General features: G+C 43.4%; 1 protein-coding gene across 4 annotated transcripts in view; it reads left to right on the top strand.

Moving 5' to 3' along the window:
- Nucleotides 1–20894, top strand: part of SFMBT2 (Scm like with four mbt domains 2) — a 250410-nt gene that overhangs the window by 73498 nt on the left and 156018 nt on the right. The window lies entirely within an intron of this gene.

The following is a 20894-nucleotide window of genomic DNA, read 5'->3' as shown; positions in this document are numbered from 1 at the left end:
GATCTGTGTTAGTGTGTTCGTCAAGAGCCATGGAAATCCTTTTACCCTGCCTCTCATGGAATGATGCTTTAGTTAATGTCTGTATTGGTGACAGGTCCCGCTTTTAATGAGCAGCTCACTTTTAAGGTCTGAGTATGATCAGGAACCTTTAGGAACAAACACTCTGTTGTGGTCCTGGTTGTGGGACTCAGGGACACAGTGTTCTAGTCCCCGTTTAATGACACTTCTCGTTTCCTGTACTGTTCCATTTTGGTACAGTTAAGGATTGGGAGCTAGTTCCAAAGCGGTTTCGTTAGCTGTGATGGGGAGCTGATGAAAAGGCAGCCTCTTAGACCCGGGAGGCTGCACACAGCAGGCTGAACTGTGTGTCTGAGCATGAGGCTCCTGGCGGTGGCTTTGGCTCTATCACTGGGAAGGTGGAGGGGTGGCCTCTCGGAGGCTGCACAGTGGGTTTCTGAGCCTGGTTCTCCAGGACAGGCGGATGTGACGGGGCCTGGCTGTCAGTGGCCAGGCCGGCTGGTGGATGACACTTGCCTTGCTCCTCTTGATAGACCATCACGTTGCTCCCATCGTCAGCAATGAGGTGTCGTGTCCTGAGATGAACCCCCTGTTACCGGAGGCTGAGGAAGAGCCGTCGTGTAGCACATCCGGAGTGTGTGTCTGCTTTGTCAGGCCTGCGTCACAAAATATGTTTCAAATATGAAGTTTCCCCAGATAACCTGTGAAGGGTGAAGAGTGCTTTAGATGTGTGCTTTCCCCAGATTTTATTTGCTTATTTGTTCCCAAACTCATTTCCTGCCTTCCCGTGTTTCCGCAACACCAGCGCTTCCTATTGTGAGCCTTAAAGGAAAACGAGATTTAACAAAAGAAGAAGGGGAGGAAGGAAAGAAAGCAGGAGTGGGGGACAGAGAGAGAAAGCAGGGAGGCTGTGTGGGGAGTTGGGGTGGGGAGGCTTTGTGGGGTGTTGGGGGGAGAGAGAGAGAAAGCGGGGAGGCCATGTGGGGAGTTGGGGTGGGGAGGCCTTGCGGGGTATTGGGGAGAGAGAGAGAAAGCGGGGAGGCCATGTAGGGAGTCGGGGAGAGAGAGAAAGGGGGATGCTGTGTGGGGAATGCAGGACAGAGAGAGAGAAAGCTATGTGGAAGGTGAGTCAATTAAAACTTTTTCATTTATAAATTACCCAGTCTCCAGTATGTCTTTATTAGCAGCATGAGAAAACACTAATACACCCCATCTCTACCAAAAAAAAAAAAAGAAAAATTAGCTAGGCATGGTGGCACACACCTGTAGTCCCAGCTACTCGGGAGGCTGAGGCAAGAGGATTGCTTGAGTCCAGGAATTCGAGGTGGCAGTGAGCTATGATCATGCCACTGCACTCCAGCCTGGGTGACAAAGTGAGACCCTGTCTCTTTAAAAAAAAAAAAGATAAGCCTCAAAGTTATCCTCATCCACCAGATATTTACTAGGTGCCTATAACAGGCCAGGCATTATGGTGTGTCCTTAAACCTTTATTTGAAGAAGTTATTGGGCTCAAAAGATATTTGAATTGTTCTACCCATATTTTATTTGTGCTAGTCTTCCATTTTTCTTTATCTCTCAAGTTGATAAATTTCTCATGAAGCTAAAGTATGATCAGAAAAACTTGTTTCTGGGAAGGCGCAGTGGCTCACACCTATAATTCCAGCACTTTGGGAGGCCAAGGTGGGCAGATCACCTGAGGTCAGGAGTTTGAGATCAGCCTGGCCAACCTGGAGAAACCCCATCTCTACTAAAAATACAAAAATTAGCCGGGCGTGGTGGCGCATGCCTGTAATCCCAGTTACTTGGGAGACTGAGGCAGGAGAATCACTTGAACCCAGGAGGCAGAGGTTGCAGTGAGCCGAGATCATGTGACTGCACTCCAGCCTGGGCGACAGAGAGAGACACTGTTCAAAAAAGAAAAAAAAAAAAAGAAAAGAAAAAACTCATCTCCGTTAGATTCACTGTAATTTCTCTTTGGCCTATTCTGAGTTCCTTTGTTAAGGCTTCCAACGTGCTGCCTGCACCCTGTGCGGTGTTGTGAATAGTGACCTCAGACTGGTTCTCTATTTGTGTGTTTGTTCTTGCAATTCTGTCATAGACCTTAATGGAAATATTTAGGTTTTAGTGAAATAATCTTTTTTCCCTAAGACAATGAAATCAATGGGCCCAGTAGACTTGTTTTCACTTTGGCTTGTTTTAATAAACGCATTTTTATAAGCTGGGTGGGGGAGGAAGTGAAGATTGTAAAAATTTCTCAAACATTTGTTATTTTACAAGGGCAAATAAATATGTTTATTTAAGAAGTGAACTTATTGAACAATTCCTAACTTTTTCTGCACCTTCTCTCCCCAGTTAAGGCAGACTATTAAAGAATATGCATAAACAGTAGAGCTTTTAATTGCTATTGATGAATAGCACTGTTTTACATTTGTTTTATGTCAAGCCTTGGGTGAGCCCTGTTTTTGTCTTACTGAAACACATTTGTAGCGTCCTCTCTCATTTGGATGTAGATTTAGATGCCCTCTTAGCCACTCTTCCTAACCTTATTAAAGTTCGTCCACTGAAACACTTGCAAGAAACAGAATAAAGTAGAAAAGTCTCAGCTGTGGAAACCTACAATAAAGTACAATTACACACAGAAACCCAGTGGCTCACTGGTACCAAGAGCCAACACCAGTAGCCTCCATAGGTGACCATCACTCTGCAGATGACTCCGGTGGTAGATGACCTGTAGGTCTGGAAGAGCTGTAACCATTCACCTTTTTTTTTTTTTTTAAATTCTTTTTTTTTTTTTTTTTGAGACAGAGTCTCGTTCTGTTGCCCAGGAGGCTGGAGTGCAATAGTGTGATTATCTCAGCTCACCGCAACCTCTGCCTCTCAGGTTCAAGTGATTCTCATGCCTCAGTCTCCTGAGTAGCTGAGATTACAGGGGCGCACCACCACGCCCTGCTAATTTTTGTATTTTTTTTAGTAGAGACGGGGTTTCGCCATGTTGGCCAGGCTGATTTTGAACTCCTGACCTCAGGTGAACTGCCTACCTTGGCCTCCCAAAGGGCTGGGATTACAGGCGTGATATGCACAGGGTCCCATGTGAAGCCCAAGTCATGCTTTTCTGGGTGTCAATCACTTCATCTGTGACGTGAGTGGATGTGATTAGCTTGCAAGTCCTCATTGTTGGGGGTGCAGGAAGAGAGGAAGGATCTTTACCACCACAGTGGACAGGGCGCAGCGGTGGGTGCGGGAGACAGGTGCTCTTCTCAAAAGCTCTCCACGTGGGGATGCCTTGTAGTCTCTGATCCTCTCCTGGGAAGATGCCTGGGTTCCATGAACTAAAATGACTTTCCGACTCTGACATCCTGTCTTTATAAGGTAAAGACCGCTGGATTCAAGAGCATAATTGGATACATATGTTTAAAGGTTGTCTTTCAAGATTATTGTGCGGATCACAGTTTTCACCTGGCGTTCCTGTCCCAGTGGATGGTGAGAATGATTTCCCTATTAAAAAATTACCCATCGACAGACTCCTGGTTAGACGGTGTGTTGAGAATTAATTGTGTGTGCCATCGAGTGATGAAAGGCAGAGAGAAGGTCTTAGCCTATGGGGGAATTCTCAGCTAGAGCTCACAATGAAATTCTTCCTTCTTTACAATGACATGGCTTATAATGAAGCCTTGGTAGGCTGGAGGACTTGTGTCAGAATACAAGTACCAAAGAAGTCACAGAGGAATATTAACTGATAAGGCTTTTAAGAAAAAAAAAAAAAAACCTATTCTTGTGCTGGGCCAGGCGTTGAGGAAGGGACAGAGGCCTGGCTGCATCAAGGTGTCCTGACATGTCTTGGAGCTGGACAGTAGCTGGGCTTGAAGATGACCTCAGACTGCTGCCTGTCCCCCTCCCAGGGAGGACGCTACGGTGGGATGGATTAGACAGGGGAAGAAGCATCAGAAGTCAGATGAGAGACCTTGTCTTTGTTCCTCTGTTTCCTAACAGCAGCAAAGATTTTGATTAGAGGTGGGTTTTATGAAAGTATAATAGCGAAAATTAAAGAAGCACATCTGAACTGGGAAGGGGCATATTATATGGGAAGTGAGAGACAGGGAGTGATGGGGGCTAGAGATGAATAGAGAGAGATGGGAGGAAGATAGGAGCAGAGAGAGAGGGAGAAAGAGAGAGACAGAGACGGGGAGCTGGAACTGCTTTAGCTAAGGTGGCTTGGCGGAGTTTTTCTTGCTTGTATAATTATGGTGACTATTAGTTTAAAGCTTGTCCTTCCCGAGTGATGCAAGTACTTGCTCCTGGGCCATCCTGTGCTAAGGTTGCATTGCTGAACGGATGACAGGGTAGGTGGTGTATGTCCTAAGGCCACCAGGGATGGTTTACTCAATTCACATGCTTCCTCCACCTGGGTTGAAAGTGGTTAATTAATGTTTGATCCTAAGAAGTCAGGTGATGTGATTCAGATTAATTATGGGGTTATGCTGAAGCGTGGGTGGACCTTAGGAGGTGATTTTAATGGGAGTCTCAAAATAGCAGCCTTGGAACTAGCTGGACTAGTTATTTTTAAAAATAATGAGAAATGTTATAAAGTTAGCTGAAGGTATTGATTTACCTTTCAGGTTGTTCGGAAACAGAATCTTGAGAAATAGGCTGCTACGCAGTTGTAAGGGGGATAATAGAGATCCCCCCTCGCTGAAAAATCTTCACAACCCAATCTTTGGGCAGCCTGAGAAGAGATTTTTAGCAGCCGAGAAGGGTTCCCAGGGGCCACAGGTTGTCTTAGGCCATCTCCATCAGTTCCTAGAAATCGTGCAAAAGGTTTCTTCAGGGGCCTCTGAGACCTGTAACAGTGGTATTAAAATCTGACTCTAGCATTCTTTGATATTTCTCGCATTGAGGAGTGAGACCCGTGTTCTCTAGCCTTGATTCTGGGTGGCTTTGGGACTGCTGGATCCAGTAGGGAGCAGCCAGAGTGACCGCGGGTGACTTCCAAGGCTGAGTGAGAGAAGGTGACACAGCTGCCACCTTGTTTGCTGGAACCCTTGTCCCGGGCACCGGAGTCATGGGGGAACAAGTGTGGTTCCGTGCTGTGAGGCCGCCATGCTGCATGGAGAGGCCATGTATAGGTGCTCTGGTCAGCAGTCCCAGCCAAGGCCCCCTCTTTTGTGGAAGAGACGAGCCTGCCTTGCTGTGTTCCATCTGGATTTCTGACTGAGGAATCTGTGAGCATCAGCAAATGGTGTTTTGGCCCCTGGGCGCTGGGGCAGTTTGCCACCCAGCAGAGGTGCCTGCAGCAGCAGCGGCGCCTGCAGCAGCAGCGGCGCCTCCGCGCTCCCTCCAGTTTGTGCTCTTTGCAGAACTCACCACGCACATTTCCTCAGTTCCCTCACCGCTTCTGTGGTTGTGGGGATGTCTTCAGCACCCGTGCTGTGCTGAGCTGATGGCTGCTGAGGACTGGGAGCCAGTACCTAAGCTCGGCTCGTGAGAACCTCCATGCAGGAAGGGGCCGCTAGAGCCAGAACAGAGGCTCTTCCTTGTGCTTCCAGCCCTGGGTAGAAACACACGCCAGGCATCATTGACATCATCGTCAGCATCATCACCATCACTCACTGTTGGTCTTTTCCATCTGTCCACTGTCATTTTAGTCTCAGCCATGACATTTCTTAGTCCGTGAAATGCTACTGAGATTGTACTGTTATTTGAGGTAGTTCTTTTGGATTTTATTAACCCCAGTATATCTGTTGCTTACAAAATAACACGAGCCACATGCTCATAGAATAGCAGTGAAGGCTCCATATCTGGTAGCCTCATGTGACTTCAGGAGCAGGCAGGGAATTTGGGGGAGAAGTAAGGCAAGCTCTCAAGTTTTCCAAGCCTCATGGGCTGCTTGGATCTCACAAGTAATGCCTGGATTTAAATCACCGGGGAAGGCAGCCTTCTGCTCCTGTGTAGTAGAAATGGGTCCCAGACTTGACAGGCTGCAAGTTTAAGCTTTTCTTAGTCACCTTGTTCTTACACTTTTTTTTTTTTTTTGGTACAAATGTATTTGTACATAGAGAGACTTGCATTTTAAGCATGAAAGAAAGGTTGACCTCAGAAAGTGAGTTCCGTCTGGGACTATTACTATTTCAGCACTTACTTTATCAAAGAGGAAATTGTTTTAGGTAGAATCCTACAGTGGGACAGCCATGTGCAAAAAATTAAAAGTGGATGTAACACATTATGTAAAAATTAACTCAACAGATCGTAGATCTAGATGTAAAACATAAAGCTATAAAACATTTAGAAGAGGACATGGGAGAACAGCTTTGTGAGTTGGGATTAGACAAGAGTTCATAGATATGAGAACAGACAACAAATTGATAAAGTGGACTTCATCCAAATGAAAAATTTCCTGTGTGAAAGACACTTAAAATAATGAAATGTCAAAGGACAAATACAGACTGAGAGAAAATATTTTCAAATCACATACCTGACAAAGGTCTTTTTGTATATAGAATAAAATGAACTTTTAAAACTCAACAGAAGGAAAAAATAATCCAATTACAAATGGGCAAAAGGCTTAAAAAGACACTTCACCAAAGCAGATAGACAGATGGCAAATAAGCAGATGCAAAGATGTCGATATTATTTACCATTAGAGAATTGCAGATTAGAACTACAGTGAATATTACTATACCCCTATTTTAATTAGTAACATAAAAAACTACTGACAATATCAAGTGTTGGCAAAGGATGTGGAGGCACTGGAACTCTTGTATATTGCTAGTGGTGTGATCCCATGCAAAATAGGAAAACCAATTGAAAAAACAATTTGGCAGTTCTTACAACTTTAAACATACACCTACCATACGACCCAGCAATTGTACACCTGGGTATTTACCTTTGAGAGATGAAAACTTACGTTCACATAAAACCTGGGTAACATGTTTATAGCAGCCCTATTCATAGTTGCCAGAAAGTGGAAACAGCCCAGATAGATGTCTTTAAGCAGTCAGTGGACAAATGACAAATTCATTCAGGTAATGAAACTGGCTCAGCAAAAAAGTTGAAAGAACTATTGATACAACCATGGAGAAGAATCTCAAAGGCATCATACTGGGGGCAAAATACTAGTCTCAAAGGTTGCATGCTGTTAGATTCCATTTATATGATTTCTTTTTTTTGACTTAGAGTCTCGCTCTGTCTCCCAGACTGGAGTGCAGTGTTGTGGTCTCAGCTCACTGCAACCTCTACCTCCTTGCTTCAAGTGTTTCTCCTACCTCAGCCTCCTGAGTAGCTGGGATTACAGGCACATGCCACCACACCCAGCTAGTTTTTGTTTTTTTAGTAGAGATGGGGTTTCGCCATGTTGGCCAGGCTGGTCTTGAACTCCTGACCTCAAGTGATAGGCCCGCCCCGGCCTCCCAAAGTGCTAGGATTACAGGGCAAAACTTTAGATCCGTGGTTGCCAGGGGGTTGAGGTGGAGGCAGGGTGTGACTATGAAGATAAACAGAAGGAGGGTGTTTTTTTTTTTTTTTGCGGGGTGATGAAACTGTATCCTGATGGTGGTGGTGGGAATGGAAGTCTATACATGTATAAAATTCATAAAACTATATACCCAAGAAAGGTCAACTTTATTGTATAATAGAAATAAAAAAATTAAACAATCTTAGTATTTTGTTGTTGTTGTGGATACGAGAGAGGAATGGGGAGGACATTTTTTTTTTTTCAAGGAAGACCTGGTTTCCCCCTAGTGGTCTGTGGCCCCAATTAGAGTGACATGAAGGGAAGCACTGGGGGAAAAAAGTCCCTTGTATGAAGGATGGCAGGGAGGGGATGCTGCTTTTCATGTTAGTCCACAGGGCACAGCGACATCCCCATGCTTGTCTTTTATTTACAGTGACTTTCCTAAAATATATTACCCAAAGAATTGCATGGAGAAATTACTGTGCAACCCCTTTCCCCAAGGGGAACACCGAAAGGGAATCTAGTTTGGTTTTAAGGGCACCTTTGGAAGCAAAAGAGCGGTTGCTTTGGGACCAGGAAACAAAGGCTTGACTTGAAATGATTAGAAAGAGCCAGAGATTTGAGATTTTCATTTTCCAGTGCACTTTTTAGAGATTTAACTGCACAGCTCAAAATGGAGGCTAATCAGAGTCACACAATTAAATTACCGTGCACCACTTAGAAAATTAAAGGGTAAACTTGATAGTCTGTGTGATTTGGAGGATTTATTTTGAGACAATGTAAATGACTATTATTAGTATTTGTATTACTGATAATCTTTACATGGGATACCAGACGTGTTGTGGGTCTTTGCAGCAGTAGCTGCCTAAGCTGATTTCAGAAATGAATACAGAGCCGAGGCTATTAAACGAGATGGCCCAGTGATCTCCAGGGTCTGCTTTTGCAGCTTAGGAGCTTTGGGGAATGTGCAGGGGAGTTATTGATGGGCAGGTGCCACTGGCATTTCCTAGGCAGGGGCTAAGGATGCCAAATGTCCCTCAGCGCCTGGAAGAGCCCCATACAATGAAGAATTGTTCCTGGTGATCTTGAAATGTTCTGCCAGACACAAAGATGAAATTATGTGTGCAGTGAATGGAGCTTGGAACCTAATTCCAACTCTAAGTTGTTTATATATGGTTTGTATAGTTTTAAAATCGTCTGAATTTTTCAAGAATACAGCTGCCTGGTAAATCCGACGAAGATGGCTCTTTTGTTCGGACGCTTAACAAGAGTTGTTTACTGTTAGAAAATCAGGGACTACAATATCCCTGTTGATATTTCAATACAGGCAACACGTACGTATCAGCATACATTTATTTTTTCTGGTTGCATACTAGACAATTTTACATACGACTGTTCTCGTCCTGCATTCAAAAGACCTCATAGAAAAGAGTGCCAACAATATTCAGTTTAATACTGTTCTCTTTTATTTAGTTTTTTCTTAACATATTTATTGAGATATAATTTACATACTGTGCAATTCACCCACTTAAAGTGTACAATGGTTTTAGTATATTCAGAATTTTGCAATCACCACCAAAAGCTAAGTTAGAACATTTTCATCATCCCAAAGAGTAAACCCTTACCCGATAGCAGTCACTTCCATCCCCACCCTGATACTATCTTCTGTCAAATCCCTACTTATTTATTGTTAAGTAGATAAAAGATTTGACTGCCACGTTGTGTCTTCTGGTAGAGTTGTGCCTGAGCCTGCACCTACTGAAGTGTGCTTCATTTTTTTATGAATTACTTTCCATTTATTTTTTAATCTCTCAAGTTTGGGCATTTTGTGACTTTAAAACAGTTATATGTGAGGGTAGGTTTTGTTACCTCTGAATATGTATTTAGAGCAAGAGAAGTCATTGGCTCTGACTGGACTGAGAAGACAACCGTGGGTCTTCCTTACACAGAGGTGATGACTAAGCAGCAGCACAGCAGATACCTTGTGATAACAGAAGTATTTTAAACTTCTCTGAGTACAGCTTTATTATTTTATTTATTCTCTACCTTTAATATTGGTTATGGTCTGAATGTTTGTGAACGTCCCAAATTCCTATGTTGATGCCCTAACCCCCAGTGTGGCTGTGTTTGAAAGTGGGGCCTTGAGTTGGGCCCGGTGGCTCAGGCCTGTAATCCCAGCACTTTGGGAGGCTAAGGTGGGCGGATCACCTACGCTCAGGAGTTTGAGAGCAGCCTGGCCAACATAGTGAAACCCCGTCTCTACTAAAAATACAAAAATTAGCCCGGCGTGGTCGCGGGCACCTGTAATCCCAGCAACTCGGGAGGCTGAGGCAGGAGAATGGCATGAACCCGGTGGGTAGAGGTTGTAGTGAGCCGAGATTGCCCCATGGCACTCCAGCCTGGGCAACGGAGTGAGACTCCACCTCAAAAAAAAAAAAAAAAAAAAAACAAAAGGGGGCCTCTAAGGAAGTAATTAAGGCTCAATGAGGACGTAAGGCTGGGTCCTTAATCCTTTAGGATTACTGTCCTTAAAAGAAAAGGCATCTGAGAGCTCATGCACTCTCCCTCCACCTCCCTTTTCCCTGAGCACACAAAGAGGTCACGTGAACACATAGCAAGATGGCGGCCACCTACAAACTAGAAGGAGAGGTCTCGGAGTGAAACTGGCCCTGCTGCCGCCTTGATCTTGGGCTCCCCAGCCTCCAGAACTGTGAGATACATTTCTGTTTAAGACACCCAGTCTATGCCGTTCTGATGGAGTAGCCCAAGCAAACTAATACATTATCAGTTTTTTTTAACTGGTAAGAACGACCATGCCCTTGGGACTATAGTGAAAGTGAGTACCGCCATATCTGCCTTTGAATAAACTCTGACTATGAGGAGTAACTCAGGAAACTCAGATTGGGGTGGAGTTCACAAGACCCTGGGCTGCAGTTTGGGCTCTACGCCTTGGTTTTTGGAGCTCCTCCGCGTGGTCTCCTCCATGTCTTCTCTGTTTTTACTTCTGGCTGTCCCCTTTGTACTCTCACCTCTTACTCTCTTTGTTCCATTATTTTTCAACATTGCATTGTTGCTGAACCGCAGTGTTTAGCAAACCTTTATTTTCTCATAAGTTGAATATGCGGTGGAGAGAAGGGTTTCCCACAAACATACTAGAAAAAATGTGTGTGTGTATGTGATTATAGTAATTATTCACACTTATAACAAAACATTCATTTGATTCAGGAAAGGACAAAGGATAAAATGTTCAGAAATCTCAGTACTGTAGAACTAGATGCTATTATCATTTTAGGACTACCTAGACAACTTTGTGTGTGCATAGGCAATATATTTACACAGGCATGTACTTTTACATTCATAGAGTCCTACCATATTCACTAAACTGCTTTATAACAGTTTTTGTTGATGTTTTTGGCAATAAATACGGATGAAATATAACATTTTAAATAGCCATATATAATTCCATTTTATGTATGTACTATGATGGTTGTAACTTGAGGGCCTTTGGGATATATCTCTCTCTCTGCCTCTGTCTCTGTCTCGATCTCTGTCTCTATAACTCTATCATCTTATCATTTCCCTAATATTACATAATATAAAATGTATATATTGTTAAAAAGAAACCTTTTTATATAAAGTTCTTTGTACTTCTGATTTTCTCTGTACTATACATTGTTCCAGGGAACTTTTTATCAATATATACTTTCTTTTCTTAAAAATGTTGAAACACACTTTATTTTTTGGACATATCAAACCTAAAGAAAAAGTACAGAGGTTAAAATAAAAAAAATCTGCACAGCACCTGTGGGGCTTTATCGAATTCTAACATTTCAACATACTTCAGATTGAAAAAACCCCTGTAGTTGAAACCCCATGTAATATCGGGGCTCCTTTCCAACACCTTTTGTCTTCTGTGGCAACTGCCGTCCTGAATTTGGTGTTTATTTTCCTCATTTATGTTTTTTTTTTGCTGTTGTTGAGATGGAGTCTTGCTCTGTTGCCCAGGCTGGAGTTCAGTGGCCTGATCTTGGCTCACTGCAACCTCCGCCTCCTGGGTTCAAGCAATTATCCTGTTTCAGCCTCCCCATTAGCTGGGACTACAGGTACCTGCCACCATACCTGGCTAATTTTTTGTATTTTTAGTAGAGACGGGGTTTCACCATACTGTTCAGGCTGCAAAATCCCAAACTCAGGTGATCAACCCGCCTTGGCCTCCCAAAGTGCTGGGATTATAGGCATGAACCACCACACCCAGCTCCATTTATGTTTTATATTGCATGTATATTTCACCATAAATCATAGTTAGTATTGTTTTTACCTGTTTTCAGACTTTCCATAAATGGTATCAATATAAATAATTTTTCAATTTGCTTTCTCTGCTTATTCCACAATTTCTCTGTTTTCTTCATGTTAGACATTTAGGTTGTTTTTTGCAAATTTTCACTGTTAACAAACAGAGCTATGAAGAATACTCTTGGGTGAATGTTCTGGTTTACATATGATAGCATTTCTCTGATGATAATGAGATAGTCATTTTCCACAGTGGTTATCATCTAGCCAGCAGCATGCGGTAATCCAAGTTTTCCCATGCCCTGGTCAGTGCTTCGTTTTTGGCCTTGGGCTAGATGTGAAATGCTGTCTTTCTGTGGTTTTCATCCATTTTCCATGATTGCTAGTATGATTTTGTGTCTTTTCCTAGACATGAGGGTTTCCTTTGCCCATTCACCTCCCTGCTGTCCCCTCTCCCATTTCAACATAGTCCGTTTATTAGACCTTTCTTTTGTGCTGTGCTTCGTGTGTGTGTGTGTGTGTGTGTGTGTGTGTCTTCTATAAGTTTTCTTCATTCCAAGTTCATAAAAATTTTCTTGTGTATTCCTTCTAGAATTTCTAAAAAGTAAAGATCTTTAATCTATCTGGAATCAATGCCTGTGTGTAGGGCAGTCATTGTTCCGGGCCAGTCACTTTCAGTTGGGAGCTTCCTTTTTCAGTACAGGTGTGAGTACAAACAGGACCATTTTCCTTGTGTACTGTATCAGTCCATTTTCATACTGCTGTGAAGAAATATCCAAGACTGGGTAATTAATAAATAAGAGGTTTAATGAACTCACAGTTTCACATGGCGGGGGAGGCCTCACAATCATGGCAGAAGGTGAAGGAGGAGCAAAGGTATGTCTTACATGGTGGCAGGCAAGAGAGCTTGTGCAGGGGAACTCCCATGTATAAAACCATCAGATTTAGTGAGACTCATTCACCATCAATAGAACAGTGTGGGAAAAACCCACCCTCATGATTCAGTTCACCCCTACTGGGTCCCTCCCATGGGACACATGGGGATTATTTACAATTCAAGGTGAGATTTGGGTGGGGACACAGAGCCAAACAATATCATGTACTATGATGTGAAAAAGTTTGGGAGGTGCTGGTCCTATTTGTCATTCTTTGACATTCTGCATACATTTAGAGGTCAAGTTTGTCAAGTTCCCTAAAAAAAACTCCAGTGGAATTTTGATTGGAGTTGCATAAAACTTATTAATTGGGGAACTGAAATTATTATGATTTCAGTTTGCATTTTCTAACACATGCATTGCAAATGTAAGAAATTATATTTTAATGGATAGACTCAATGCTGAGTGCTGAAAAGCATACCAGGTAAGTAATAAACCCCTACTCTCAAGTAGTTCATAGTTTAAAGCTATATGCTTGGAAATGGACAAGGGAGAGTTACAAAATATTGGAGGTATTAATGGGAGATTTTGATTTTATTAAGAAATATACAAACTCTCGTGTTAAAGAATTCAAAGGAAGAAGAGACCATATCAGTGTGTCAGTTTTCTTAATGATATAGTGAGTACCTCTGTTGCGTGCCTTAAGATGGGATATTTTATCCCTGATGTTATTTTACCCTGAATCACTGTTAGGAGGCTCATGAATGCCTCAGTGAAACTTAGGGATACCCTCTCTTTTTCAAAGGAGAGATCCACCTTTTCTTTTTTAACCGAGGGCCTCCTCTTCCCTTGCAGAAAGATTGTTAATTTGTTTTATACAGAAGGAACCCTGTAATAAACCGTGTCATATTATTAATTAAAAATAACACACGCTGGATCCTGAGGGAACTCAACATGGAGAGAAGCAGCCACTGAAATTTTAACAGAAATTTTTTTTTAGGCGATTTATTTAATTATCTTTACTGTTCCGAGCAGTGGAAGAACTGGGCCGTTATGCGCTCAGATGGGAATTGCTCTCTCATAACAGGCAGTTTAGAGTTACAGAGTCAGTAATTTTAATCTCCCAGTGAAAAATGGCATTTGGAATTGGCCTTGAATAGTGGAGGATGTGGGTCGTGGAGGGTCGGAAAGACCCCAGGTCTTGCATCTCCATGTCAGCCCCCAAAACACTGAGATTAGACTCTTTAAGCTTTACTTTCTTCATCTGAAAAATGAAGGTACTTCCTATTACTTAACCTCCCAGAATGGTGGTGAGAATGAAAAGGAATTCCATATATTGGCTCTCAGCAGGTGTGACTCTACTGTTCTCTGCAGTTGTTGATCTTACTTCCTATAGTGAAATGGTTCCTTTCATAAGAAAATACTCCAGTGATTCTCCAGAAAAAAAAATCGAAGGAAAGAAGATTTCAAAGGATAAGCTCATTTCTTTCAATCATAGAGAATCAGCATCTCTGCCCTGGTTCTCTTGTCTCAATTGGAGAACAAGTGGCTGTAACCCTCTGGCCCTCTGGCTTATTTCATTTATTCTGCGGGGCAAGATGTTAGAGAACACTTACCACACGATTGGAAGTCCTTTGAGGAAGAACTAGATAAAAGTGAATCATTAATTAATTTTTAAGAGTCAGCAGCTGCACACTCAGGCATCTCGTTTGATAGGAAAGGGAAACAACTTGAGTGAATTTAAATCACTTGGCATGTATGACAGCATATTAAAGTAATGAGCAATTCGTCTTGCCAAGTTGGGGTTGTCAAGCTTTGCCTTTCTCTCTCTCTGTCTCTCTCTCTCTCTCTGTCTCTCTCTGTCTGTCTCTGTCTCTGTCTCTCTCTGTCTGTCTCTGTCTCTCTCTGTCTTTCTCTGTCTCTCTCTCTCTCTGTCTGTCTCTGTCTCTCTCTTTGGTGATACCTAGTTTAATTCCTGTAGCTTATATACTACAAAAAGATTTAAAAAACCCCAGCAATAAACAAAATGAAACTTCATGACATATCATCACTGATACCTGTGACTCTGGGACTTTCTCAAGACATCCGAAAATAAGTGTACCTTCGTACATGAGGGACGTTTGTTTTCCCCGAGATCTAGGTCAAATTAAGAACAGACTTGTGTCCCATCCAGTTTGAGATAGGCTGGTTGGCCTTCTCAGGGACCTTGTGGTTGCTGCACCGTGACAGTATTCAGTTTTAAACTTTGGATTGATCTCTCCTGAATGAGCAAAAGTAATGCTTTTGCAGATGCCGGGGAATTAATTGCTGCCAGGATTTGCAGAAGGGCAACGTGCACAGTTCCTTGCTTTGTATTTTTACGCTAGGAGTACTGCGAGCTTGATGATTTTGGTTTAGTGACATCCGTGCCAGCAGACTTCTGTTTTTTGCTTGCACGTTGACTGCTTTGCCTAGAAGTTCTGAGGGACATAGTTGAAAGATGCCTTTCCGTGCACCTGGTTAATGAATTCACCCATGGAAACTCTGCCTCCGCGTCTGTGACTTTGTCTTCTGCAATCCGTCATGTGACCCTGCTCCAGTGGGCTTGGCTTCCTTCCCTTTCGTCAGACGTGCCAAGTTCGTTTATGGCCCAGGGCCTTTGTACAGGCAGCACTCTCTGCCTGGAACACCCTTCCCTCAGATAATTGCATGGCTTACTCTCACTTCCTTTAAGTCTCTGCTAACATGTCATTTTGTCATGAGGATTTGAGGAATTGTGTACAAATATAATCAGCCCTCGTTATGGCTCAAGGCATATTTAACAGAGTCACTATGTTAAATTCCTGCTAATGAAGGTAAATGTGATTTCATTCGTTTAAGTCATAAGATTCTTGACTGAGCCCAGGTGCCTGCTACAAGTCCAAGTACTTGGGCATTGGCTGACCTGGAATTCGGGTCATGCATTTCTAAGTGGGGACAATATCACCTCCAAAGAGGTGAAAAACCTCAACTTGGCAAGATGAATTGCTCATTACTTTAATACACTGGCAGATTTATTTCCCTTTTTAGCATATTTGATTGTCTGATAACATATTTGCCACTTGACCATTCCTGTGTCCTAGCCCAGAATGGAAGATGCGGAGACACGAACCTGTATTATTTTCTCGCTCCAGTTCCCTCAGCATTTAGGCTGTGTGTTTACTGAAGGATTGAATGGATATTCTATCAGTATGACTGATGAGTCATATTATGGCTTAAGGTATATTTAACAGAGTCACTGTGTTAAATTCCTGCTATTGAAAGGTAAATGTTATTTCATTCGTTCAAGTCATAAGATTCTTGACTGAGCCCAGGTGCCTGCTACAAGTCCAAGTACTTGGGCATTGGCTGACCTGGAATTCGGGTCATGCATTTCTAAGTGGGGACAATATCACCTCCAAAGAGGTGAAAAAAAAATCATGCTTTAAAAATATGCCAAGCACGGATGTCAGTTTAATACATAATAAAAGAAATATGAAGGATGCCTATGGTCTTACAATTTCATGAGGAGGTGTTTAGAACACATATCTAAAAGGGCTTCTTAGGGGCATGATGATGAGAGAAAAAATGGTGGTGAAACCCTGGTCTTTGGGGCGGAGAATATCAGTGAAAACAGGCAAGAACGTTCTGGCAGAATGCATCCTGTGTCCCCATGAATTTGCCACGCTCTCTCCTTCCCAGCATTAGCCAGAATTTCATGGTCAGACCTGCAAGTACCAGCTCCAGTGGACACTTTTGTGTTACAGTTTATTCTTCTCCACTCAATATTCCTTAGAATTCTCAGAAAACCCATTTTTTCCTTAAGATGGTGCATATCCTTGTGGTATGCAGCCACTGTCTTAGACTGTCCCCAGTTGTGGTTAGGATAATACTGAATTGTGGTGTTCTTTGGCTTGCTGATTTTTTGGAATTTATAACGAAATCAAATATCTTTTTTCATCCAGAGATACACTTTTGTCTTCCAAATGACTCTCACCAGGGGTTTTTGTGCATTTCCTTGGTAGTTTAATAGAATTTGAAACCTAATATTTCATGTCATTTTGATACATAAATTTGTGTTTTCCTTATGCAGGTTTGCACAGGGGTCTGACACAGATCTTTTACCTTCTCTTCTGTGGACCAGGTCATGAAGCTATGATATTGCTGATATGTACTTTTTTTTTTTTTTTTTTTGAGACGGGGTTTTGTTCTTGTTGCCTAAGCTGGAGTGCAGTGGCATGATCTTGGCTCACTGGGAACCTCCGCCTCCTGGGTTCAAGTGGTTCTCCTGCCTCAGTCTCCTGAGTAGCTGGGGTTACAGGCATGCACAACCACGCCTGGCTAATTTTGTATTTTTAGTAGAGATGGGATTTCTCCATGTTGGTCGAGCTGGTCTCGAACTCCTGACCTCAGGTGATCCGCCTGCTTTGGCCTCCCAAAGTGCTGGGATTACAGGTGTGAGCCACTGACTGCGCTGGCCATGATATGTCTTTGCTTGGAATTGAGAGCAGATGCTTTCATTAAAAATAAGGATCTTAAATTCTGTAGGTTTTTTTTTGTCATTAAGCTGCCTCTATTTTCGAATGATGAGAGGAATAAAACCATGTGGCTTCCCACAGCTGCCCACGTGGGTCCCGTCCATGGATTGAACGTGGGCCAGTCCTCTGAGTAGGCTCACGCACTCAGGACATGACCCCGGGGGAGGGGGCACGAGGACAAAGCCCTCTCCTGAAGGAGCAGTGCTTTCCACTGGCAAAGCCCTGCAAAGACTGCAGCTGACGAGGGTGACAGGACCAGAATTTTAGAAGGAAGTACATGCTCATTTAGTACACCGTGTGAACTCTGCTACACACTAGATATCACATTTATCAATAGAGAAACAAATAGGTATAGTCCCTGAGTTTAAGGACTTTATAGGCATGCACATATGTATGTGTGGTTTGCATGTGTGTGTGGAGGTACGTTATCATGTTCACCACCAGCCTACATACTATGGCCATGTAATATCAAGAGGTTCATGGGAGTGTCAAATAGGGAATCTTTTTCAGAGGAGTTGATCCTGGAGAAATCCTTGAAGTGAGCACGCATGTTAGACCATCTAGGCAGGCCAGAAACGAGAACCTTTTCATTTACAGCCACCAGGCTAGTGACTTTGAGACTTCTCTTCATATTTTGTGTGGAATGAAAGAGAACCGAACAGAGGGCTTGAGTGACTTGTCCTGTGCAGGGTGGATCCAGGTTTTAAACTCAGTTGCATGGGAGAACGATGTCCTCCAGGTTGCGGGCTTCCTTGGGAGCCCTGTGGCTGGCTTGATGTCCCCTGCATCGTTCATTCCAACCTTGCTCTTGTCTGAGTGTTCCCTGTGCTGCTATCCAGCCTGGTGGGGCCCATCACTGATGCATTGGCGCTTCCCTTTCCTGGGTGTGCTGGGCCGACCAGCCTCCATCCGGCACCTCACCTGCCTGCTCATATGGCTTTGGAGTGTGCTCACTGCCTTTCCCAGTCCAGCTGACTGGATCCCTTGGCCATAGCATCTTTTCTGCTCGGCTCTGCGCTCAGCCTTGTTTCTGTTCTGCACTGCTTTGAGCCCTTCTAACTGCCCTAGCCCAGCTGTAAACATTGCTGTTTTTCTTGCCATTCTGATAAAAATCCAACACAACCCATTCACTAATTAGAACATTGCATAAACATGAGTCCTGTTGAGGGAGGTCATGCATTTTGGCTCTTCAGGGTTCACCATCTGTTCTCAGCATGGTCTTTGTATTTCTTCCCTCTGTGATGAAGTAGACCAAGCTCAGCCTCCAGTTGTTCCAGGAACTCTGAAATTCTAGTGTTCCTGATACTTCCGGTTTTCCCTGTGTTGTACAGATTAGCCTTATCTGTGTAATTCTATGCCGGAACATCTTCTTAATAACAGCAAATATTCGTAGAGGGCTGACTGTGTCTCAGGTGCTGTTGTACAGGTTTTACATTAAGGCTTCCAGCAAGCCTGTGAGGTGGGGACTGTTCTTGTCCCTGTGGAAACTGATGATCAGAGAGGAAAGGTAACTCGCTGAAGGTCATACAGCTCATAACTGGTGTATCTGGGACTTGAATAGTCTGGGTTAGTAGCAGATTGAAATTCTTTGGCATATGGACTAGTCAGGGTTCTCCAGTCACGAAACCAGTAGGATGGTGATATTGAGAGATTTGTTCCAAGGAATTGGCTCCTGTGATGATGGAGGCTGCAGTCGGCAGGCTGGAGACGCAGGAATGCTGACGGTGGAAGATGGTGTAATTTCCAGTCCCAGCCTGAGGCCTGAGAACCACAACTGGTGGAATAGTTCCTGTCTGAAGGCTGCCAGGCTGGAGACCTGGGAAGAGCCAATATTTCAGATAGAGTTGGAAGGTGGGAAAAAGCCGTCGTCCCATCCCAATGGCAGTGAGGCAGGAGGGATTCTCCCTCACTTGAGGGTGGGTCAGTCTCTTGTTCTTTACAGGCCTGCGATGGATGGGATGTGGCCCACTCATAGCATCTGCTGTACTCAATCTACTCATTCAAATGCTAATGTCATCCAGAAACACCCCAAGAAACACCCAGAATAATGTTTGACCAAATATCTGAGCATCATGGCCAGGCACATTGGCACACATGATGGACCCTCACAGGGGATCGTGACATTTACTCTCGTGCTGCTGGATTGGGTTTCTTTCTTTGTCTTCTTTTCTTCCTCTCTTCTTTCTTTCTCTTTTTTTCTTTCTCTCTCTTCTCTCTCTCTCTCTGTCTCTCTCTCTTTCTTTCTCTCTGTTGCCCAGCCTGAAGTGCAGTGGCACGATCTCGGCTTACTGCAGCCTCTGCCTCCTGAGTTCAAGAGGTTCTCCTGCCTCGGCCTCCCGAGTAGCTGGGATTACAGGCGCCTGCTACCACGCCCAGATAATTTTTGTATTTTTAGTAGAGACAGGGTTTCACCATGTTGGCCAGCCTCATCTCGAACTCTGGACCTCAGATGATCCACCTGCCTCAGCCTCCCAAAGTGCTGGGCTTGAGATACAAACCCCAGAGATCATGTAATAGTTGAGAAATGTTACAAGTAGTGCTTGTTCATTCTTCCAGGGATCTCTTGTTTCGTTTGCATAGCTGCCTAGCAGTTCAACATTTGGATGTGCCATGCTTGTCGCTGTGAATGCTTTGTGGATGTTTCTGGAACTTGTAAATAAGTTAGCAGATTTAGTCATTTTGTGAGGCAGCAAGTGGAAACAACTAAAACTGTTTGGTGTCCTATTTGGATTAGCGCTGTGTCATCTGCCTCCCACTTAAGGGGTTGTCCCTCTTTTTTCTGTTGAAGGAAAATGCTAGTTTGTATATAAGAGTAAATCCTAATGTGCAATGATTTTAATTTAGACTCTTACTCAATGTTCTAACTAGGGAATGTTTGAATCAGTGATAATTTCAATAGGGGTTAGTGCTGTTTTTCCATTACTTTTTACAAAATGACAAAAGTAACTTGGAAATGAAAATAGCATGTAGATAAATGTATGAAGTAAAATGTGAAAGTCCTCCTTCCTCTCCCCCCTTCAAACTCACTTCTCGGAAATAACTGCAGAAAAGCTGTGCATGTATCTAGATATTTTCCTATTTCTATAAAAATATTCTTATGAAGGTATTTGACATTAGAAATTTAGATGAGAAAAGTGGTGTCTTGCCAAACACGCAGTTCTGAGACATGTGGGTTTCACTCAACCGTCTTAAAACCTGGCTGGACGTGGTGGCTCACACGTGTAATCCCAGCACTTTGGGAGCTGAGGCGAGGGGATCACTTGAGCCCAGGAGTTCAAGACCAGCCTGGGCAACAAAGTGAGACCCCATCTCTAAACAAAAACAAAACAGCAAAAAAAAAACACCCCCAAAACCCCAATCATTTGTTTGTTTGGGTGTGGTAGCTCATGCCTGTAATCTCAGCACTTTGGAAGGCCAGATCACTTGAACTCAGGAGTTGGAGACCAGCGTAGGCAACGTGGTGAAACCCTGTCTGTAGAGAAAACACAAAAGCTATCCAAGATTGGTGGCATATACCTGTAGTCCCAGCTACTTAGGAGGCTGAGGTGGGCGGATTCCTTGAGCCCAGAAGGTCGAGGCTGCAGCGAGCTGTGATCGTGCCATCTTATTTCCCTCTGCTGCTTCTGTGCTGTATGGATTTGTCACATAATTTTTTAATCAACGTTGAATATTATATTTTCCCCTCTAGGTTTTTACCATACATAGTGCAATTGTGTTGTAGAACAATAC

The sequence above is a fragment of the Macaca mulatta genome, chromosome 9, assembly GCF_049350105.2.
Source record: "Macaca mulatta isolate MMU2019108-1 chromosome 9, T2T-MMU8v2.0, whole genome shotgun sequence".
NCBI lineage: Eukaryota > Metazoa > Chordata > Mammalia > Primates > Cercopithecidae > Macaca > Macaca mulatta.
The sequence above is the reverse complement of the archived record's forward strand: the minus strand, read 5'-3'. Positions and strand labels throughout refer to the sequence as shown.